Below are 25,234 nucleotides of genomic sequence, written 5' to 3'. Positions count from 1 at the left end.
TGAAGAGTCCAAAATTCTAAATATGAACCTAGACTTCCAGATTATTAACAAGGTAGGAGGATTAATATTTTACTTATTAGCTTTTATTTTTATTATTTTTATTATATTATTAATTATTATTATTATTTAATTTTTGAATAATAAGATTCAACTATTTTAATATATGTTTGGCTTCTATGGTTGCCCTGGGGTGGTCCCTAAACACACACACACAAAAAAAAAAAGAAAAAAAAAACAGAAGTAAAACTAGAAACAGGCTCCATATAAATGGTGGTTTGGGTGCCAACTGGCAGCCAAATTAAGGAAAGGTGAGTTTCACAAGAAAGCTTGGGACCCCATCATGCAAATACCAAGGTAAGAAATGGTTCAACCTGGGATGGATCTCTTGGGTAGATTTTCTCAGTGGGTAGAGCTGCCTTTTCTTTTGTTCACCTTTCAAGTAGATTGTAGAGTTAAAGGTTATCTCCAAGTTGGCTATGTTCTACCCCAGGTGATAAATCAACAATATAGGCCCTCCTCAGCAGCACTGACTAATTCTATCTGAAAGCATAGTTAGGGAAGGTTTTAATTTGGGGAGAAAATACTTGTGGAGCCTATAGCTTGAAACAGGAGGGAATGGAAGTGTAGGCAAAGGGAGAGTAATAAATCAGTGGTACTAAATGCACCTGTTCATCTACTAACAGTGGGTCTCACATTTGAGCTTCTATCAGGTTCCCCTGGAGGACTTGCTAAAATAGGCTGCCAGGCACTCCAGAGAGCCTCAGATCAAGACTCTTACTATTCAAAGCAGGGCCCAAGAACCAGTTGTGTTAGCATTTTCTGGCATCAAATGCAGACTCCTGGCCACCACCGCAGCTCATCTAATCAGACTCTGCATTTGAACAAGTTCCTCAGGTGATTCAAATACATGCAAAGCTTCAGAAGCACTAGTGCAAAGGGCTTATCATGCATTTATTGATCATGAAATTCAAATACCACAGAACCCGCCTCCCCCTTTACTTTTCTATGTCAGTAATGGTTTCCTCCATACCTGTTTTTCCAACAAACAAATTCAATATGCATTCAATTTTCAAAAGTTTCTATTCAAAAACTGACACCTCCAAAATTTATGATAGCACTATTATCAAGTTATTCTCATCATGTATTACTTCTACCATTCAGCGATTTGGGTGGGATGGCCACAAGACAGATGCATGTGCTCAACCTGCCTTCTTAATGTAATATTCTGAGCACCTTCCTTTATGAGGAAGATTTTAAGCAACTATATAGTTGAATTATGAGTTGAGTCAGGCCTCAAATACCAATACTTAAAAATATTTGGATGAATGATACTTGATGAATGAACCCGTTGTAAATACCACTGAAAATAATTATGAAGTAACATTTGCAAAATCTTGGAAGATGACAGAGCTGCCAATAGACCGGAGGTGGTCACTTCAGAAAGATGAAAACAGACATGCATAAATAAAACTGGGAATGCCGTAATATTAAAACCTTAAAGATTTATGACAAGGTTCCCTCATGCATTGGAATAATAAGACAAGTCAATCTAATACAATTTTCTCCTTTGGTAGCATTAGTAGACTGGCAAACTAGAAGAATGACATAGATAGAGCGCTTCTTGATTTTTAGCAGAGCAAATGATGTCCTTGTGGGCAAGAGAGAGGGATATGATATAGTCTGGATTTATAGATTTATAGCTAGTATAACCATCAACTGTCCCTCTAAAGTGCTGACTAATATCAGGTTGGACAGAAGCCTGGAGCAGCCCGCTGTAGCCTGAGCCCTTGTGCTTGTCCTTCACAACAGTTATATTAGTGGTTGGGATAAAGACCTGAATGATGGGTGGGTTTGTGTGTGTGCACGTGTGCACGTGAGGGAGAGGGGAGGGATGACATGAAAGCAATCTGAGAACGAGCTAACACGATGGACAATACACCTCTCGAAGTTCAAACATATTCTCAGAAGCTCAGAGTTTGAAAGGAAGGATCAAAAGATAGAAGTTGAAATTTCATAGGGATATTTTTTACACCACCACATGAAATGAGAAAAATTCAATTATGCAAAGGTTGGGTAGAGGATTCTTTTGGGGCAGAATTTTATAGGGAAAAAAAGGCATGGGGTTCATCTAAGGCATGATCTAGAAATCACATATGGTGGTGGTGGAGGGAGGGGTAGTGGTAGCATTTACATGTCATTCCAGGTAGAGCCTAACAACTTTATGCCACCGGGTAAAGAATGTGAAAGAAAGCAAGGGGTCATGGATGCTTCCAAAGCTCTTTGGCTGAGCAACTGAAAGGATGTTGAAGTCATTGATAACAGCCCCAGTTATGAGTATTTCTCTGGAATGAGGAATCTCATGCAAAGAAATCAAACTGTCCTCCCACTGCACTGGGTCTGAGGAGTGCTAAGGGCATCCAAAAACAATATGAATGCAGAGAATCTATCAAGTCCATACTAGAGACATGATGTTTTTTAGGAAGGGTTTTCAAGGATTAGGATATTGGAGTCCATAGGACAACCGGTTAGGTATTCATGAACTTTTACCAGACGAAATACATTACAGCCTGGCAGTTGCAGTGCAGTCCTCTCCCACTCAGCACTGCCATCTGCCCTGTGGCTTGTTTTCTTCTCCTCTCCCTCCTCACTGCCAGGATCCACCTCACAGAGTAACTCAGGCTGTGAGCATGGCCAGCAGCCACACTTCCCAAAAGATCAGAACTCTGGGGTTCAAATCCTAGCTCTATCACCAATCTCCTTTTGAGGCAGGCCAAGTTCCTGAGCCTTCGCTATTTCTATAAGTGAGGACAATAATAACACATTCTTGGAAGTTGAAATATTACATGACAAAAGGAATGAGAAAGTTCTGCAGTTAGTAGACACTCAAAATGTGAAGGCATATGTGAATCTTGAGTTGTTTTCTGCCATAGTTTTCAACCTTACTATCTGCAAATTGGGATGAACTGGGTGGAACCAAGGCTTGCTGTGGCCCATATGTTTTAAGGCATTTAGAATAGTGTAAGATGCCGTGTAAATGTAAACAAATATCATCAACGCTGCTTCTATTACAGCCAAGAAATTCACAATCCCAAAAAGATTGCTCTGTTTTCCTTACCTGTTTAGCGTGCTTTTGAAAATTTTCCTTAACCAATACACTTTACTGAAATGCCTTGAGAACCCTCAATTGCTCATAACTGGTGCTCGCTGCTTGATCACAAGGCTCTATCCACACATTCCCGAACTGATTGAAGCTCTTGATCTTTTGATTACTTCTGACCTATTAATATGTAGCCAGACTCTTGGGATCTCAACAGGGCTCAAGTAGAGCCATGTAATTTTGATCAAGTTGGAGGCAGGAGTGTGACAGATTTGTGCTTTGCATTTTGGTTAAAAGTTTAAGATGAAGGAAAAAAAAACTGAATGGTTATTTCATAGTCATTAACTTCACTGGCTTGCAGAAGACTGACTATACTTACAGATTCGGAGAAAGAACTTACGAGGGTAGAGAAAATTAGTGAGCCACCAATAGTAGAAATCATTACTAAATGACTCATACTAACCTTCTTTCTAGTGGTCAATAACTGTTTGTCCCAATGATTGAAAGGTGTCCAACTGTTACAACTGTTATTTTTTTACTTAGCTTATAAAATACTTTCACTTTTAATGTGTCATTGATGACAACATATTGTTTCTCCTGTATTGTCCTTTAATATTGCATTTAGCTCCTTATAAAATCTCCCATTTTTATTACTCTTATTTTTAAATAGGAAAATTGAAGCTCAGAAGGCAACTTGATCCAAGGCTCATCATTTTGGAAATAGAACTGCTTTTTCAAGAGAAGGACTGAGGGACCCCTGGGTGGCTCAGTGGTCTAGTGCCTGCCTTCGGCCCAGGGCGTGATCCTGGAGACCTGGGATCAAGTCCCAAGTCAGGTTCCCTGCATGGAGCCTGCTTTTCCCTCTGCCTGTGTCTCTGCCTCTCTCTCTCTCTCTCTCTCTCTCTCTGTGTGTGTGGTGTCTCTCATGAATAAATAAATAAAATCTTAAAAAAAGAGAGAGAGAAGGACTGGAGATAATGTGCTCTTCAATGTCTGAGATCACTAATCCTACAATTGTGTCTGCAATCAAGTGATTTTTTTTTTTAATTTGCCAAACATTTCTTTGTTTATTCTGCTACACTCCCTACATCCTTCCCAGACAGGTGAAAACTACCTTTCAGGACACAGGATGTAGAAACAGAGAACAAAGAAATAATGTCAAAAAAAAAAAAAAAAAGAACAAATGCTCTGCCTGCAAATGGCTTATAAAGAAACTTTTATGACAAAACAGATGGTTTATAAAAAAGAAATGGTTCTCAAGCCCAGCTGACATTATCCTAATTAGATGATCAGAAGGCACCTACCCAAAGTGATCTGATTGTAATACCAACATTTATAAAACATCATGCTTGCCTCTACTTCCCAACAGGCTCTGTCAAAACCTCACCGCGATTCTTTTCTTCAAGTTGAAATTCTTTATTCTTAAAATAAAAAGCTGTGCCCTCTCTCCACCTCAGACTATCTGAGACATCCTCCCCTATGGGGAAAATGGAAATTCTTGGCTCATCAAAGTGAAGTGTTAATAATCTTGGCAATAGTTCAGTTTAGTATAGGTACTTTCCAAACTTCCATATCAAACTCTTTTCATATATCTAAGTCTCCCGGAGTGACAAGCCTTATATGATTTTCAAGCTGGTTTTCTCGGGTAGAAAACTTCCAATATATTTCTCAGTCTAAGGTATAACCTAGATGAATCAATTTTCAGTGTATGATCTAACTTGGGACTTTGATCAAACTGATTTTCACCTGCAATGTCTGTCAAGTGCTAAAAGCAGATTCACATGGGCTGTAGCCAGCTGGGCGTCCACAGGTGAAATACCATATCCCTAACTGTACCTACCTGGCTGAAATTTCATCTTGACCATGGACAAAGCATGATGGAGTCATCCTGCTTCACCATGCATACCCTTCGTCTCCTATACTGTTCTTTTGTATTTGAATTGATGTTTGGAGCAAGCTATGCATTCTTAATGGATTTATAGAAATGGATAGCACCACACACACATATACATATATATATATGCACCATAAAAGTATGTATGAATATTTAAAAAGTCAGCAAATATTCATTTGTAAACTATTGTGTGCTGAGGAAGACTAATACATGAATGGTGCCTTCTTATTGAGGGCATGAGGACTGGGGAAAGGGCACATATAAAGCATTAAATATGAAAGGATAAAATAAATGAACAGAGAAACATCCTTCACTTAAGGGAGTGGGGCATCTGCCCAGGAATATTGGGGATGGATGCAATATGCTAGGTTAAGTACTAGATGAAGGGCAAATTTCCAAAAATGGAATTGTGCAAGAGGTTAGGAAGGAAGGACAATATCCTAAATATGGCTTGACAATGAAGAAAGGATGTGGGTCTGATTTGGGGCAAAAGTGGAAGGATGGAGATTATTTTGGGCTGCACCTAGATTGAGGAGAGCCTTGAAACAACTTGAGCAAAAAAAGTCCCCAATCTTTGTAATTAATTCTATCTTGCTTGATTGTACCTTCCTGTTTGTTTCCTTCTTCCTTTCCTTCCCTTTCCTTCCCTTCCCTTTCTTATCCCTTCCTTCTTTCCTTTCTTCCTTCCTTCCTTCCCTCTTGCCTTCCCTCCCAAAAGTATTGATTGAACACATAATAGGGACTTGCTTGGGCTAGATACTCAATCATTTCAAGTTCAGTACAAGTTTATCCTAATGACATTTCAGGGTCTTCCTATAAAGCTTTCTCTATTGCTTTTGTGTTCAGGTGCCCATAAAACAGTAATATTTCAGAAAATTTGATTTGCCTTGGTAAACCCACATACTCTTAGTAAGACAAGCTGTTACAAGGATTTACCCCAAAGATACAGATGCAATGAAACGCCAGGACACCTGCACCCCGGCGTTTTTTGTTTATAGCAGCAATGTCCACAATAGCCAAACTGTGGAAGGAGCCTCGGTGTCCATCGAAAGATAATGGATAGAGAAGCTGTGGTCTATGTATACAATTGAATATTCCTCACCATTAGAAATGACAAATACCCACCATTTGCTTCGACGTGGATGGAACTGGAGGGTATTATGCTGAGTGAAGTAAGTCAATCAATTGGAGAAGGAGAAACATTATAGGGTCTCATTCATTTGGGAATGAGAAAAAATGAGTGGGAAATATGAGAAAGGGAGACTGAACATGAAAGACTCCTAACTCTGGGAAACGAACTAAGGGTGGTAGAAGGGGAGGTGGGTGGAGGATGGGGGTGACTGGGTGATGATGGGCACTGAGGTGTGCACTTGACGGGATGAGCACTGGGTGTTATTCTATATGTTGGCAAATTGAACACCAATAAAAAATAAATTCATAAAAAAGGGTTGTATGATCCAAAGTTCACGTGAGTCATCCATAGATGGAAATGTTTATGAAACCAACATCTATTATTTTTCAGATTTCAATATTACACAGTGCAATTGTATAATGAAAAGAGTATAGGTCTTCACGTTAAATGGGTTTGAGGAATATTGTGGAATTTGGAGCTATTTATTGAGTACTATTATAAATAGTATTTATAGCTAACATACTTACTGTGAACGAGGTACTTTATGTGTATTGTCATTTGTTCCTCACAACGATCCTAGGAGTTAGATATTTATATGATACTTTATGTATGTACGTATTTACTTATTCATTCATTCATTCATTCATTTATATGACCTCCCATTTTACACATGAGAACACTGAGACTCTGAGAGATTTTGGCTTGCTAATGAAACAGAACAAGAATGAGGCGGAACTAGGACTTGAATCTGACTTTGTCTGATGCCCAAACCCATTTTCTTTATAAATTCTTATTTATTATTTATTTATTTTTATAATTTTTTAAAAGTAAACTCTATACCCAATGTGGGGCTTCCACTCATGACCTTGAGATCAAGAGTTGCATGCCCTGCCAATGAGGCAGTGAGGCACCCTAAACCCATTTTCTTAATCACCATACTGTGTCTCCAAAAAATAATGTAGATAGATGAAAATGTTATTTTCTTCTAAATATAAAAAATCATTGAAGTATAATTGACATCCAATGTTATATTTATTTCAGGCGTACAACATACTGATTCAACAACACATACATTACTCACTGCTTCTGATGGTAAGTGTAGTCACCATACACTGTCATTACAATATTATTGACTATATTCCCTATGCTGTATTTTTATCTCTGTAACTTACTTATATTATAACTGAAAGTCTGTACTCTTTAATCCTCTTTATCTATTTTGCCTATCCCCTTACTCCTTCCCCTCTAGCAACCACCACTTTGTTCTCTGTACTTAAGAATCTATTTGTTTTGTTTTTTGGAGTCCACATATGTGAAGTCATATGGTGTTTGTCTTTATCTTATTTCAGTTAGCATAATACTCTCTAGGTCTATCCATATTGTTGCAAATGACAAATCTAAAATTTCTGGATTTTTATTTTTTTAAAGGATTGCTTATTATTTATTCGAGAGCAAGAGGGAGAGAACAACTGTACATGTGTGAGCCAGAGGAGGGAGAGGGAGAAGGAGAGAGAATCTTGAGCCTACTCCAAGCTGAGCAGGGAATCTCACAGGGCTCTCTCTCATGACCCTGAAATCATGACCTGAGCCGAAATCAAGAGGTGATGCTTAATCAACTGAGGCACCCAGGCATCCCATAAACTTTCTGGATTTTTAAAGCATATATTATTGAGTAAACTTTTCCCTATTAGATTCCCAGATGTGATATCATATCATCCTGTGTAACCTTGCTCCTTGTTTAAGCACCACTTCTCACACTAACCAGGACTTCAATAGCGTTGTTACCTTTTTTTCATGATCAAACCAACAAATCACATCTGTGCAGCTGACTTTATCCTGTTATTGTGCAAATGGTATATAAGGTGATGTTTAAAAAAAAAAAGTTCATCTGTGGTATAAATCTAAATACTTTTGGGTTCTCCTTATATACATGCTATATTACAATTAGGAATTGGGGAAATTACAGGTTACTTGAAGTTATTAAAATATAACCATGGAAATATAGCTCTGTAGAGCTGAAAAATTGGTTGTTCTTGATTAATTTGGCTGCTTACAATGTCAGATGGATTCTCCTTGCTGGTCCTCTGCCTTTCTAAGATAGGGCAGGCGTACTTCACCTACAGCCCACTCAGCACTAAGCTGTCTCAGCTCACAGAACTGCACATTGATCCTAAAAGGCAGATACTGATGGTTCCCTGGAACTCAGGCCAATTACAGAATGACACATTATTGATAGCTGCCTGAAATCAGGTCTGAAGGTCCCTTTCCCTCCCTGTCCCATCCCCTATAGCCCTCAAGGATCTTTTTTCCTCCACTCCCTACCTCTTCCCACATATTGATGATGCTAACCCAATTTAAGACTCATTAAAGTCATTTTGAAAATGACAATATTCCACTTGCAAAGGAGTGCCCATGAATTCTGTAGGTTGCTGATAATATGGTGTTTCAATTTTTATTTTTTGAATATTTTAGACAATGTTAACATAAAATCAGGTGTGGCATTTGTATATAGCTCTCAGCTCCAGTGGTAGAAAATGAATAGGCATGATCCTCTCTTCTCTGCAGAGGGAAAGCTCATGAATGAACTTTCTGGGGCGGGTGGGAGGGTCGCAACAACAAGATGGCTAGCTGCCTGGGTTTTCTGGAGGAGAACCAGATTACCTCAGGAGCACAGACTCCTCCATCATTTTTTATATGACCTTTCTTCAATTTGACAGCCTCTCCCAGTCTGCTTCTCTTAAGTAGGCTTTGGCTTAATTTTCTGGACTTTTTCCTACTTTGTCATCCAACAACTGTAATCATATTGAAGTTGTGTTAGAGTTGTCATTTATGTTGGTTGATTGGATTCAACAGAAAATAAAGTTGGTCATTATAAGCATCTATTTCACTGGATGCCCCTTAAAAATAGAATTAATTCATATAAGACTCAAAAGATAGAATTGTTTTTGTTTCTCATTTAATCCACATTTAGTGAGTATTTACTATGTAACAGCACCTGATAGTTGGACCATGACCACTGAAGGCGGCAGCCTAGAAGAGGCAGTCACACAGGTAAACAAACAAGCAGAACAGGATCAGGTGATGGAAGAACCTAAGGTACGTAAAGATAACGTGGAGGGAATTCATCACAATTAAATCATAGGTAATGATTTTTAAGTAACTAGTTTACAATGTATCAGCAGTCAGACTGGACAAAAAGTATGTGTTATCAATTTTAATTGAAAATGGTAAAATTCACTAAGAAAAAGCCAAGGCTCTCAGCTTGCTAGTTTTCTCCTGCCCAGGCAAAGTTGGATACACTTCTCTCAAAGCTCCAGGTCTTTTGCTTATTTCTTGGCATTGTGTTCCCCACTTGGCTGAAAGTTCCCATGAGGTGGCATATGTCTGGCTCTGTCCTCACTGCTAGCATTCCACATCATGCCTGTTGCTAGGATGGCCCCAGAAAATGCTGGTCGTATATTAGCAACAGATATTTTTTGAGCCCATCCATGGCTAGCTCCAGGAAATATGGGAATCAGTAAAAAAGTATTTTTTTTTTTTTTTTTTTTTTTTTTTTTACTTTTCCAAATGACTTTTCCCTATAGGCATCATCCTCTGGATATGTTCCCCACTGTTATCCTGTTCCTAATTCACCTGAAGTAATTTCCTTTCAAGCCAATTCATTCTAAGTGATCACAAATTACAAGGTCAGATGATATAACCATCTTAGATATATATTTTAAGTATATATATATATATTCTTATCATAAATTTGTCAATGATTCCTCTGCCTAAAGGAGAAATTTTTGACACTGCGATGGTCTCCCGAGGAAAATAGCTTTGAGTCAAGCAGTAAAATTACATAAAGGATGGCATGGCCTGGTCTAACCTCTTAGGAACCCTATCCTTGATTTAAAGTTAATAATAACTTTGTGCGGAAATTCTGGGAAGATAGCTCTAACATCTGTGTGTCTTTTAAGCAAAGCAATGATTCTCTGTTCTGTCTGAGAATGCCTGCACCTGAGAGAGCCAAATAAGAGATGTGAGGAGTGTGGTGTCAGCACATGAGGTAGGAGCTGATGATATAATGCAAACAGACAACTGTCAAGGTGATTTAGTACATCGTTTCTCATCTTGGGCTACAGATGGAGGTGCAGACTCAAAAAAAGGAGAAAGCTTGCAGGTAAAGGCTTCAAGGGAGAGCCTCTCCCCACCCTGTAGATTATTGCATAATGCGGCACTTCAAAATGACAGAAGAGGAGTTGTCATTTCTTGTGTAAAACAAAATGGCAGCCATACCATCCAGGAAAGGTCAGGAAATATCTCCTTTGGAGAATGTATAAAAATAGTTATTAAAAATTCTATCCATTTAATGAAGTGTCTTTATTTTCCTTAGTATAGAGATAAGCAACTAATTGCAGTAGAAAATTTGGAAAATGAAGAATAGAAAGAGAAACAGGAAAACCTATTCTCCAGGAGTAACTACTATTAAAACTGCAGAGAAATTTTCTTCTGGCTCTTTATCTAGTCACAGGTTTTTAAAACTATATTTTAGAAATTATACATGTGTGTATACACACACACACACACACGTACACACACACATAGTTTATCCAGCTTTTTCCTGATAATAACGTAATGGAGTTTCCATACTACTACACTGAATCACTGTTGTATTATATATGACTTTCTACAAATATTGTTCCTCTTTGTTTTGTCAATCTTTTTGTCTTACATATCATGCTGACATTTATACTTTAGAGCATATTTTTCTGTTTCTTAAAATAGCAGAAATAAAATTACTTAACAGTAAAGAATTGGATGGTGTACCAAAAAATTATGAATTACTAGGTCAGATGATAGACCCATCTTAAATATATAGGAACATGATGATGAGGGAACTCTCTCTCTGACTCAGAGTCTGAGTACTACATATTTTTTCCTCTCAATTCCATATATTGTGGTATAATTTTAAAAATGCAGAACTACAAGTCTGCAAGCCCAAGTTTGTAGACCTAGGTATTTTTTTTTACCAAGAGATGGTAGTAAAGTCACACACATTCCTGATGATCTAATTTTTTTATAAAATATAAAAATGAAAAGAATCGTTGCCCTAATAATCATTAGTAGAAGTGTATGTGAACTAAGTGTCTGTGCTATTTTTCTAAAGTTGATCATGATTCTTGGTCTCAGGAATTCTGATTCAGGTATAAGCCAAGGAATGTAAAGTTCTAGATAAGTGCCCCAGACTGGAATCCCTACTCTGTCACATGGCTGTGTGCCTTTCCAAAGGACTTGAGACTCTGGACTTCAGCTCTTCATCCTAGTAAAGGACCATACTATTTACTTGATAGTTTTGTGTGAGAGTTGAATAGGACAGTGCATGTATTGCACTTGGAACAGTTCTTGACCCTTTTTCTTTATGAAAACACTGTCCATTTCATCTTTTTTTTCTTAAGATGATTCATATTTTGAAATAGGTACTGGAGAGAGAAGAAGAAAATGGAGAGATCATTTTCAAAACCCAAAGAGATTTACTGAGATCCTGTTGTGTGTCCACTTACATCTCTGGCCTGATATTAATATCCCAAAATATGAGTCTTGGCCTTATAACTCCACATTTGCAGTAAGACACAGCAGTTTGTCAGCAGCTAGGATTTGGATCTGGAACTCCCAAGTGAGTATGTAGGAGGAAGGGGCTGCTAGCTAGAGAAAACCAAATAAAGGTGATATCTAACTTCAGAACAAGAAGACCGTATTTCAATGTAAATAAGGTCATAAGGCAATGGTTAGGATCAGAGCCCAAGAGCCCATCGCTAGCCCATCACTAACCCTTCACATAGGACTTGGCATTATCATGCTATTTTCCTAGGTTGGGTGGAGTAGGAAACCCAGAGACATTTGTATATCTTCAAAATCTTGTACTTTCATTGAGGGCTATCTAAAAACAAGCCATTTTTTTTTCTTTCTCTTTTCTTTTACGCGGATCATGTTTCCTATTCCCAGGAATTTCAATTCAGGTGAATAATAAGCCAGTTCTAGATAAGAGGAAGGAGAAAAAGAAGAGGAAGGGAGATGGGGATTAGGAGAGGGAGAAGAGTAAAACAAAGAGACACATCAAAAAGAAAGAGAATAAAAAAAAAAAGAAAGAAAGAGAAAGAGTCTCAGGGAGAGACTGGCACTGGAGGGCTGCAAAGGGGATTTAAGAGATGAGCTCTATTTGGACACCATTTTTTCAGATACCTAAATAAATAGAGGAAATATAATAAAATATGCAGATAACAAAATACCGAAGGAAAGGTGAGAAATTTGTGTTTCAGATGATGGAAACTTTTCAGGCAATACAGTGAGACAGAGAGCAGATTAGCCACATGAAGGTAGTGGGATGGGATGCTGTCTGTTTCCCAATAGCACAGATTCTAAAAGTTTTCTGTTTCTATAGATCAGTGAAAGTTTGTTCAGTTTATATATGACAGAATGAATAGAACTGTGACTTCTGCTTTATAATATATAATTGATGCTTTCTCTGATGTTTCTGGTAGCCACATTTTTGTTAGGGGAGGACATGCCAACTAGTACCACTCCCTTCTCCATCTACATGCTGTTGATTTATGTTGATTTATGAAGCTCATGGAGGGCGGGAGTGGATGGGGAGGGAATCCTCACCTATCCAAGAGAGAGATTGGACACCAACTGATTATGGAGTTGAGATTCCCTAATGTTCCTGCAAAATGAAAAAAAAAATGTGACCAACATTAAGTCAAATAAAACAGTATTGAACCTAAATTTTCTCTAAATATAAGAAACTCTATTCTCGTGTACATGCCTTCTTCTGGGCGGTTCTACTGTATACAGCTGACACTTCCTGTCTGATATGGTAAACCATGTTGCTTACATATACAGAATTGTTCTATGAAAATGAACAAAATTCTGTGATGTAGACTAATGCTTCACGTGGAAAGAGGAACACAAAAGCAGTTGGTCATTATTAAACAGTTTTAGTAGAAGAAAACCTCTTGGGATGCAGGCTTTCATCTTCATTTGTCCCCGTTTGCAAGGTACCATGGAAAAGTATAAAGAAGTGTTAAATGAACTACACAATCCACCACAGTCTTAAAATCTTTGGTAGAGATGTCTAATGATTACCCATATCTGGTTTTGCTCCCCCTTTTTTTCACTCACTGTCCATTTTCCCTTCCAATTAAATCAGACTGTAGTTCCAGCCAATGAAATGTAATGTGAGTGACATGTTACTTCAGCTCAACACAGTGAAAACCTTCAGAGACCCTCCAATATTCTCTTCCACTATCTGTCCTGAAGTAGCTATCACTCAATCCACATGAAAATTATAAGCATAGCTTAAATGTTACTTGTGTTTGGCTGCTCTGATTGGTGGGGAGCTGCTTTGTTACTGAGGCATAACCTATCATGACTACTACAGGTGCTCAGCTAAGGCTTTGCATGTAGTACCTGAGCATCTCGTGCACTGTCACACTCATCACTAACGGTAGTTCTAATGGTAGTTGAGTGTCTTAAGCATTCCAAATGGGATCGGATTTATGTGCATTAAGTGATTAATGAAAACCAGTCTTGGTTTATTCGGCCACAGGATACATAGTGCAGAACAACTCCTTGCTCTACCAGGTTACAATTGTTTTTAGGAACATGCATTCCATACCTACATACACAGCAGCATTCCCATGATAGTTTTCTCAGGTATCACTTCAAATTACTTGGAGATTTTATTTTTACTTCCTTGGTTTTCCTCCCAAAGAATCAAGCTCTAGGTATGATGGTGAATCATATGAAATTGTCAACATTTGACCAGTTTTTTTTTTAATTTTTATTTATTTATGATAGTAACAGAGAGAGAGAGAGAGAGAGAGAGAGAGAGAGAGAGAGGCAGAGCCACAGGCTGAGGGAGAAGCAGGCTCCATGCACCGGGAGCCCAACGTGGGATTTGATCCTGGGTCTCCAGGATCACGCCCTGGGCCAAAGGCAGGCGCCAAACCGCTGCACCACCCAGGGATCCTCATTTGACCAGTTTTGATTAAGAATTTTATACGGTGCCACCTAATGTTTGTTTTAGTTTTCAAATATGAAGCATTTTAGTATACCAAAGCCGGCTGGATTCCTTCTTAAAAATTATAAACATTCTCTCTGCTAAACGGTGAACTGTTTTAAAAGATCAGGGATTCAGACATATAAAATATTGTATTTGGGGGCCCCTTCTCTCTATTTATCTGTGGAAAATTGCACTGGGACTTTTATGTGCTTAAACAATTTCAAAGTCTATCAGAAGCAGAAATCAATCTATAATATCCAATAACAAAAAGTGTATGGAAATTACATCTAAAATTATTGAGGCTATGTTTTCATTTCTCACTAAAAAAAGACTTATGGATTAGTTCTAAATGAATGCCATTCTAAATCACTTGATTTATAAACCTGCTACTTAATACAATTCTAATTTATATGCTGAAATTTATTTATTTCTTGGGAAATAAATATTAGTGTGATTTAAGAAACTGAAATTAGCTCATTAATTGAAAGGTGCAGTGAATCCTTTCTAAGTGAATGGCCAACGACCACAGAAGTGATTTCCTATAAATAATTTTGACCCTAAGGATCTTCAAAAAATATTTGTTAACCAAAAAAGTTTTGAAGACTGATTAAAGAGAAATCTCCAGTAGAAAACATTTAATTAAACAATAACTAGTCTGATTATACCATCAACTCTCAGGATTTCCCAAATAGAGAACTGCAGTGATTCTCCATTCAAAGCACTTTGGCAGATAGTGACTGAGCACCTGCTACCTACCAAACACCATGAGAAACTTTTTAAGAGAACCATGGGTGAACACTACTTCACTGAGCTCAAGTCTAGGTGACAAGTTAGACATATATGCATATAATTATGAGATGCTGCAATAAGCGCTAAAATACAAATATGTTCAAGGACACTGGATGCACATGTGGGGGAGTGAGTAATTATGCCTGGGGAAATATACGGACAACGAATTATCTTATCCATATCTTTAATGTAGGATCATAAGTGCACTCAAGACATAGGAAATCAGAGGAGGAACATATATGAGTGGTGATCTGAGAGATGAATATGCATGGAGAGAGTTCAATGATTTCACATTGTTGTTGGGTGTAGCTGAAATGTAAGATGCATGGTAGGAAAAGATGACTGAAGATTAGCTTTTTATAAAGTCACTTGTGCTGGGCTCTACAGAGTTTAAAATGGCCAGAGAAATCATTTGAAATCTAGATGAAGGCACTGTTGACTCTGAAAAATCCAGAGTAGGGGCATAAAAAAGATGAGATTTGGGGAGGTAACATTTTTTGCTAAATGGTTAGTGAGATGAGCCAAAGCTGTGGAGATTTGCTCCCTAGACACTCTTATTCTAATGTATATCTCATTCCCCCTCCTTACCCAGATATTACTCCTTTAACCCATCAGTGCACCCTCCACTCCACACGCATCCACAAACACATACCAACACCCAACTGCATTCTTATCTTTGCTTTCAAAACTCCCCTGCCTGCAGCATCCCTTTTCTGTCTTTCCAAACTATGACCACCCTTCAGGATTTAGTTCAATTTCTACTTCTGACAGAAACAACAACAACAAAACAATGGCGATGAAACCAGAATCACAGGAATCTACTGAAAGAACAGATTTCTATTATGAATAATTTAAATCTGATAAACTCGAAACATAGAGAAGAGCTAAGTCAGAATACTAAAATGATTCGATCTATTCCCGGTGATCAAGGAAACAAAGATGGCATAAAGAATAATGACAAAGAGGAGTAAAGTGACATGGAAATGTTAATTGGGCATCCAGAAGCAGCTGCAAGGCTCTCCTTGCCTCGTAGAGAAAAATATAAAAGCTGACAGCCTGCTGAGTAAAAGCACAGAGCTTGGTAAGACTCAATGTGAACCAGGGCAAAGTACATTTTGAAGCCCATTAAGCCTTAGGAAGACTATAAATAAGAAAGTCTTAAGATGAATCCAAAGTGGTTAATGAGGCCAAATGTCTCAATTGACCTAAGATGGCTGCTCCAGAGGGCATGATGGCTTACTTACTGAGATGGAAGCTTGTCAGCAGGAATGCTAAATTGATTCTACCTGTGTTTCTTTAACATGAAGTCACAGGGCCCCAAGTGTTTGGTTCTCTGGGAAATCCAAGAATAAGTCTCATGCCCATCACCCATTATTCTCTGAGCCAGGTGCACTTATTGTTCCCTTTGGGGCCAAAATATTTACTTCTTTTAAAAACCAAGGGCAAAATATACATTGATCAGATTTTAGGGGTTTTACCGAGCCAGTTGAAAGGGCATCTTATTATGAGGAAAATCAATAAAAAGAAGATACATCAAAATAAAGGCTTGCTAGGATTCAAACACAGACACACTGAATCCTGAGTGACTGCAGTGAGTCACATATGTATAGTACTAACATCCCTTAAGTGATTAATGCTATTTAATATTTTTGGAAACTCCTCATGTGCTAAATATTTTACAATATTTTACAATATTTTTTAATACTATATTATCTAATTTTCACGTGACCCTATGTGGTGGTTACTAGCATTACCCCATGTTACTTGTAGTTGGAGATAATAGTATTACCTGTCTCAGAAGGTTGTTATAAAATTTCAATGAAACAGAAGTCCAATAGGACCATGCCTAAAACAAAGTCAGTAGTATTCATAAATATAATTTGTTATTATAGTTGTGATCATTTCTATTTCCAGACACAGCATCTGAGATGCCTGCCTTTAGGACGCTCATGATTCAGAAGAGTGCACAGACCTGCGCAGGCACTCATAGAGGCACATTTGGACAGTGATAGAGACACATTCGGTGCAAGGTAGCAACATGCAGGAGGACTGGTCAGCAAAGCAAGTATCTGTTAAATATTTTGAATAGTATCTACTCGACAGCAATAGCACCATAAATATGAGCTAGGGTGGTATAACTGCATAGAGAAGAGAGATCAAAGAAGGCATAATGGGAAGATGCTTGAGCTAGTACCGGGTCAAGGGGGACCAGCTGATGAGAAGAGGAAGGGCAACAAACAGAAGAAGCTATGTGTGCATGGTGCTTTGGGAAGTAGCGAGTCTCTCAGCCAGGTGAGACTCGGCCACAGGGCTGGAGAGGTCTGCAGGTGGCACAGAGTCCTAAATGCCAATGAAAAGGAGATAATTCAACTATAGGAGGTGGAGGAGGGTTCTCAAAGGTTTTTAAGCAGAAGGAGGACAGAAACTTTCTTGCGAATGGGGTGCTACTGGGAGAGAGAATATTCAGAGGCAAGTAGAGAGCCTGAACCACACAGGCATGGAGACAAGCCACTTCTCCCCCTGTCCCCTCTGACACCTTTGTACCACAGGTTCCCAAGGCCTGTTCAGGCCTCCAGACCAAGAGTACCTACTTCCTTTGTACTGAGAAGGGCTGAATTTGAACTCAATGAGAAAATCACAGGCCCATTTTCTTTCAATAATTCCTTTCCTTCATTCCCACTGCAGGGCACTTTCTATAATTTATTCATCCCAAGGTGCACTTACAGAGTGCATCTGCTTCATCATTATTTTATTATTTCTTCTTGCTTTAAAATTGCATGAGCCACTGAGAAGCAGAGATGATGAACAGGGAAAACAGCTGGGCTCTTGCTAGATGAGGATTGTGGTTAAGTTTGGGGGGGGCCTCTATATCCTTAGTCATCTATATAGTCTTGCCCATCTACATTTTATATTCTTTTGCTCATTGATCTTTCAATATTCAAAATTCAGGCCCTCTAATTACTTAGATGCCCTCCCTTCCCCTGCCAAATGTTCATTTTCCCAAACCCATTGCCATCAAGTCACATGTCTACTGAAAAATCCTTCAATGTTGTAAAGTCTAATTCCTCATCACAGCAACCAAAGCCCTTTAGAATCTGCCTCAATTCAATTTCCTTGATACTTTCTACAATTCAAATTTAGTCAAATTGTTTCTGGAATGCTTTGCTGTTCCTTCACTACCTGCTTTTTCCCATGCCCCACCCCCACCTCACCTTCCTCTCTAGCACAAGACACAAATTTGATCCCACCTCTTCTATGAAATGTTTCCTGCCCTCTCAAGTTCTCAAACTTTTATCAAGACCACAGTGTCCTGCTCCATTAGTTACTTAGAAGATGTTCTTGGAATATATTCAAGACTTTCACTAATCTTTTCTTTGTCTTAGAGAATGCCACATGTAATGGTAATTATCAAAGACAGAAAAGACAGAAACAGTAATATTGATCAAAATTTATTGTTTCCTCTGATCCATCAACAGGAATTGATTATTCACTTACTTCTAGAGGTCAATCCTAAAATTTGGTTTTTAATGGCCGTGGAAGAGAAGGTTTCTATTTAAAGATATATCTTCCTAAAGCATCTACTAACATTATATATACTTGCCTCTTGGCTCAGTTTTAAATACTTTTCAAAAATAGGAAATGATGTAAAAAGACATGTTACATTGACTTGGTTTGGAATCAGGCAGCCAACACTTTTGGGAGAAATAAAAATGTGAATTCTGTCCACTGTGATGCAATGAAGATTTCTAATTTATTTGCTTGGTGCAAAAGAATGATTATACTGACCATTATCCCTGAGGGAACCAACTGCTTCCTCAATTCTTCTGCTTTAACCTCTATCTGTACTTATTAAAATGTATCCTTGTATGTATAATAGGATTGCCATCTATGGAGAGCTAATGCTACTTTAGTGCTTGGTGAGATCTCTAACCCAATACTTTAAACCACAAACACAAGAGCATTCTGAATGTACACACAAGCAATTTTGCAAGAAGCAACCTGTTTGCAAAGATGTAAACTCAACACAGCAGCATGCAAATTGAACCTCAGAGCTCTTGCTTGCCCATAAAATATGACCTTCCTCAAAACCTATTTGCCTGTGTATACTTCAAGAAAAAGTAAAGAAAATTAAAGTAAGTAAGAAAGTTGGAGTTATAGCTCTATCCCTTAACAACTTTGGACTGTAATAACTGAACTTCACTCTTTTCTTTTTTTTTTATTTATTTATTTTTTAATTTATTTATGATAGTCACAGAGAGAGAGAGAGAGAGGCAGAGACATAGGCAGAGGGAGAAGCAGGCTCCATGCACCGGGAGCCCGACGTGGGATTCGATCCCGGGTCTCCAGGATCGCGCCCTGGGCCAAAGGCAGGCGCCAAACCGCTGCGCCACCCAGGGATCCCAACTTCACTCTTTTCTAAAAGCATAACAATTTCACCACAAAAATACAACTATTACTTAAGAAGACTACAAATGGAACACATACTTCAATAGAATGGGCTGGAAAACTTCAACTTGTACAACTGTCAGGGTAGGTAGGATGCTTAGTTGCATCAACTAGCTTTTTGCTTTTTTTTTTTTGGTTCATGGATCTTTGTTAAAAACTCCTCATCCAAGCCTCCCCCAATTGCTTTAATATTAGCTTAGTGACACCAATTTACCTTGCACCTATAAAATATGATAATAAAAATAAATATAATGGTAATGATAATGATACCCCTTTTATTGAATGTTATGTGTATATTAAGTGTTATAGTAGGCAATTTTTAATTCATTTTAAACGATTCCTCTAGTCCATGAAGCTACTATATATAAAGTTATATGGTTGGCGTTGTGGTGAAAAAAAGAAGATGGAGGGAAGGAAAATATGGAGGAAAGGAGGCAGAGAGGGAAGTAAAAAACTAAAATTAAAACATCATCTGTACCTTTACAGAGCTAATGGTTTGGGAAAGGGAATGTGGGGAACGTCTATCAATTCTGCTCATAGCATGTGTTACAGAGACTTTTAGTTCTTGTCCTATTTAAGGAAACTGAAACTGGAAATTATAGTTTATATGTATAAAATGTATACAAGAGTGATTTCTGGAAGAAATTCAATCAGCAGACCAATATTCAAGAAAAGCCTTAGGTCTACACCAAAAGTTTGACAAATATATTTATATGTTTGAGACCATCAGAACATATTTAAGAGAGGTATGAATTTTTAGGATTTTTTTCTGTTTAATATATCTTAAAAAACAATCAACTGATCTGTAGTCCTCATCCATAAAGGGGGTGTCTCTGCTACACTGAACTAGGTCACCTAACCAGTATGTGCCAGCCGTATAATTTACCCTAAATTGATCTAACTCCAAACTTCAAGATTTCCCATCATTAGATAAACATATGAACATTCTATGATCTATCTATCATCTATCTATCTATCTATCTATCTATCTATCTATCTATCTATCTATCTATCTATCATCTATCTCTACAGCTAAATGAACAGTTTGCAATGTTTCTGAACACAGTGGGGGCTCCAAAAAAGAAGGAAGCAACTGTGGGCATGTGAAAATGAGTCCTGCTTAGTTTCCAATCTTGGGGTACCTGACAAATAATACATGGTGACAGGACATGGGCTTCAAAGGAAAGAGTGCTTTACAGTCCTTTGTTTCCCTAGTCCTACTCTGTCACCTTTAGAAAGGTTTAGAAATCTTTTATTCCTCAAATTCTCTTTTGAATCTATGGCTCTCATCACTCTTGAGAGCTATCAGTGCCTTTCAAAGACCAGATTTTCTTTCCCAGTATTCTGTGCAGCAAGAAGCCACTGAGAATCAGTCATGCCACAGCCTGTGCTGGGTACCAGGGAAGAAGAAATGAAGGGGCTTGGGATCTTATGCTGGGGAGCTTAATGAGCACTGGTGTATTACAAGAGATGCAAACAACGGGAAGAGTTCTTCTCTGGAAGAAGGTGGTTTGTAAATCACCAAATACTTATTTTGTGCCTACTATGCACCAGGGAATGTTCTAGGCACTCTATCAACCACAAAGGAGAACATCTACCATTCATTCACTCAGGTTACATTCATTAATAAGTCAGTTCACTTATGAGTGCTTCATTAAATAGTAAAGAAACCAAAAGAGTGATTCCTTTACTTGACAATGTGTCGATTTTATTGACAAATGATATGCACATCATTTGTTCATTTGGGGAACAGTATGTCCTAGAAAAATAGGATAGGACACTGACATTCTCCTGGTTCCAGATGAAGTTTTCATCAGCTCTCAGCAGAAGTATTGGCCTAATATTGACCATCACATGAAAGTGGGAAAGATTTCCACTTATCCTTAAATTGTTCTTCCTGCATATGTTGGTTTTATTTAGCTTTTAAAATTATTTAGATAGCTAATATTTACTAGAATTGTAGCACACTAGGTATTTCACACTGATTCCATTAATTCAAATGACCATAATCTTTTTAGGTTGGTATTATTAGTATCTTTGGTTTGCGAGAGAGGAAATGGAGTCTCAGAAAGTCTACTAGATTGCCCAGTTTCAGTTAATCGTTCAGTCAATAAGTGGTAGCGGTAGATTTCAAACCAGGCAATTTGGCTCCAAAACCCAAGCTTATAATTATTGTACCATTATGCTTACCCCAAAGGCAGCTCTCCACCCACACCATTTCTTATGAGGAATAAAATTTACTAAATAAGAATGATTCTTCAATTATGTTTTTCAATGCTATAGTCTTCTTTGACATATAAAAATCTGGTAATAGCTGGCCTAAAATGCCTGGGCTGCAAGGCTAGAGAAAACATAGAATGAAGCTTGGAAAGAAAGAAACTTGCCCGTGGTCAGGACATTTAATCTTTTGCCCAGAATACCTGAAATTCCAGCAGCCATCATGGTCACACAGCTAACACCCCTGGGCAAGGAGCTTTCAGGCAGGGATTGGATAATAATTGAAATGGAAGATGCTTGTAATTATCTGCATGATTTTGAGCTTTCAAGTTCAATTCCACCAACACTGCATCATAAAACTAGGGCATTTATTATGTGTTTATAGCAAAAGAAATGGCTCTGAATAAAGCACCACCACATTCACGATTATATTGAGCTACCGTGAGGACTCAGAGCAAACACCAACTTCATCGGCTCATGCCATGATCAACAGCAATTCATAAACACTGACCACCACTGAATATATTCATCTTTACTGAGAAAGTCCAGAAAATAAAGATTCAAATTATGACAAGGGAAGAAAGGGTGGCTTGGGGAGGAGTTTGTGTTAGAAGGAAGTTTTTACCTTCCTTAAAAAAAAAGTTCCAAGTATTTTACAAAAAGCAAGTGTTTGTGTGTTAGTTGCGTAAATTAGATTTTAGTTTTCAGAAAATTGAATCTATTTGTTACTTCATCAAATGTTGATTGAGTATCTAATGTGTCAGGCATTCGGACTGTCATGATTCAGCAGTGGATAGGATTCAAAGGAAAATAAACTCAACACCTCCCATAGTCCAGAGAAGGGCACAGGGCGGTATTTAAAGACCTAGCCTCTGGCACTAGCTTACCTGGGTTCAAATTCCAGCCTCAGAAGTGATTAGCTGTGTGGCTTTGTTCAGAATACTTATCTTCTAATTTCCTCATCTGAAATATGAGAGCAATACTAGCACCTACGCCACATAAAATGTTAGCGAAAATTATAGAGCGTTCATGTGTGTCAATGGCTTAGAATAGCCCTTTTGGTACTTGCTAAGTTCCACATCAGTTTTGGTATTATTAGTTATATGGATAATTCTTTCCCATAGGCTCTTTCTCTACATAGACAAAAAGGCACTAATAACTATGTAGATGGATACAGAATATTATATGATCATGTCAGTGTAGAGCTTTTCACAGACCTGAAATAAAATAACAAAAACACAATACTTTTTTTTTTTTTTTGGTGGTGGTGGTGGTGGTGGTGTTGCGTGGACAAGGACACAGGCCCCGGACACAGATTGCCTGGGTGGAATATTACCTTTACTACTTCCTATCAATATTAGCTTAGGTGAATTAACTTTTCTTTCTGTGTCTCAATATGGGGAATGCCATATAGAAAATATTAGGTGTTAGCTATTATATTATCATATTTTCTTTATATATTATAAATTCTTATTTCCAAATGGTTACAGAATTCCAATATTTTTGTTTTCACTAGAATAAGAAAAAAATATTTATATTTGTGCAGAATTTAAAGTTACTTACCTTAGCAATAAACATGACAAACCATCTGCTATAAATTATTATTTTCATAAAGAACATGCTAGTTTTATGATAGCCTTTGGCTACAGAGTTCTTGCCTATGACCACATACTAGTTCAGAGTATGGTGGGGGTGGAAGTGAGGGCAGGCCCACTTTTTGAGTATCTCCTACGTGCAAAGTGGCACAATGGCTATTTCTTCCAAGACTTGGAATGCTCCTGGAAAGTGCATATTATCATCTTGTTCATTAACTGATGGCAAAACTAAAGTTCAAGAAATTCAATTCAACCTAGCCAGAATAAAAAAAAAAAAAAAAGAACAAGATTTAAATGCTGGTCATTCTAACTAAAATTTCTGTTTCCACTTTTGTTCTATAATTCTAAGCAAGGTTCAACTCCACAAAGAGATTCAGGGAGGAACATAAAGAGAAAGAAAATGGTCCAAAGAGAAAGAAAAAGCCTGAGAAATAGAAGAGGCTCATACCTCTTCACTTTTGCATGGAGGGTCTTAGCGTATGTAAAATATCAGAAATAAGAAATGCAAAAGCAGAAACTCACTCTGAAAAAAAACAGAAGTACAACACAAAACAATTCACATGAAAATGAGTATGAAGACATAAAGGAGAGATGTAAAAAAAAAAGATTAAAAGAGACATCAGCTACAGACCTTTCTGAGCACAAACATCGTACAAATTGGAAGATTTCAGATATCTCAGAAAACAAAGAAGCCTGATTGAAGCTCTCTCTGCCCCAGGATGACACAGAGGCCAACAAGTGCATTAACTCTCCTTAAAAGCAGCTCCAAACTACAAAAGAAACACTGTTCAAAGACAAAATAAAAATTCAGGGACTTATCCTAGGGAACAACAAATGGAATGACAGAGAGAAGGATCTCCATCCTCTTCTGTGGTTCAGGGACATGGCTTCAGGGGGCCATCTGCTGCCCTTCACCTTTAGAGTGACAAGGAATGCAAACATCCATAGCAGGAAGAAACAGGTTGGTCTTCTGTAAGGTAGTCCAGACCAAAGCTCTGGTTTTCTCTTAAAGTAATACTTCATAAGCTACAACTATGAATACTCCGAATAAAGAAGCAATTCAATTTTGTTATTGCAATACTTTTTTAAGTTTTTATTTAAATTCCAGTTAACATACACTGTAATATTAGTTTCAGGTATACAATTTAGTGATTCAACACTTATATACAACACCTGGTGCTCATCATGACACATGCATCCCTTAATTCCCACAATTCTATTTAACCCATCCCTCCCAGCCGGTAACCCTTATTTTGTTTGCTATAGTTAAGAGTCTGTTTCTTGGTTTGCCTCACTCTCTCTTCTTCTTTTTCCCTATCGCAATATTTTTTTAAAGACTTTATTTATTTGGGAGGTTGAGAGAGAGAGAGAGAGAATGAGCAGGGAGAGGGGCAAAGGGAGAAGCAGACTCCCCACTGACCCAGGAGCCTGATGCGGTGCTCGATCTCGGGACTCCGGGATCATGACCTGAGCTGAAGGCTGACTCTTATCCAACTGAGCCACCCAGGTGCCCCGCAATATTTTTAAAAATGCAAACAGAAAGGCTGGGCATTTTCCTACTGATTTTAATCTAAATAAAAATACTTTGATGCATGCTATTGTATGATAATACACATCCTTAATTCCTATATGTTTTTTTCTCTAACTCTGAAAGTCTTGCAAACTGGAGATGGGATTCCAGAAGCCTTCCTAGAGTTTTGCCACTCATATAGATAGGCTATTCCTTAGCTGTATAGATGCAAGAGATGAACTTCTTGGCCTATTTATTAGTGAAGTATGGTACATCACGAGTGCTAGAACTCATGATGGCCCAAACTGGATTTCATCTAAGAGACTTCAGACTTTCCATGAAGCACAAGATTGGCACCTTACTTGAATGTACTTTCCCTGGAACTGGTGCTCAAAAGGTTGGCAGATGTAGACTGCTTGATGACCTACCTTCTCGACAGATCCCGATGAGTGGTAGAAAACAGGGACCACTGACTGCTAAAGTCATGAAGGGGATTATAGTCAACCATTT

General features: G+C 38.0%; 1 protein-coding gene and 1 long non-coding RNA gene across 10 annotated transcripts in view; one reads left to right on the top strand and one right to left on the bottom strand.

Moving 5' to 3' along the window:
* NRG3 (neuregulin 3) overlaps positions 1–25,234 on the bottom strand; it is a 1,035,395-nt gene that overhangs the window by 266,895 nt on the left and 743,266 nt on the right. The window lies entirely within an intron of this gene.
* On the top strand, positions 11–24,253 carry LOC140631536 (uncharacterized). Of its 3 annotated transcripts, XR_012029075.1 has the most exons (5): positions 11–52; positions 7,165–7,215; positions 9,095–9,219; positions 16,871–19,486; positions 23,568–24,253. It is a non-coding gene; the product is annotated as an uncharacterized lncRNA (long non-coding RNA). The 3 variants fall into 3 exon arrangements; XR_012029076.1 differs by lacking the exons at positions 16,871–19,486; positions 23,568–24,253 and adding an exon at positions 10,248–10,403; XR_012029077.1 differs by lacking the exons at positions 16,871–19,486; positions 23,568–24,253 and adding an exon at positions 9,708–10,205.

This window comes from Canis lupus, chromosome 4, assembly GCF_048164855.1.
Source record: "Canis lupus baileyi chromosome 4, mCanLup2.hap1, whole genome shotgun sequence".
Lineage (NCBI taxonomy): Eukaryota > Metazoa > Chordata > Mammalia > Carnivora > Canidae > Canis > Canis lupus.
The sequence above is the reverse complement of the archived record's forward strand: the minus strand, read 5'-3'. Positions and strand labels throughout refer to the sequence as shown.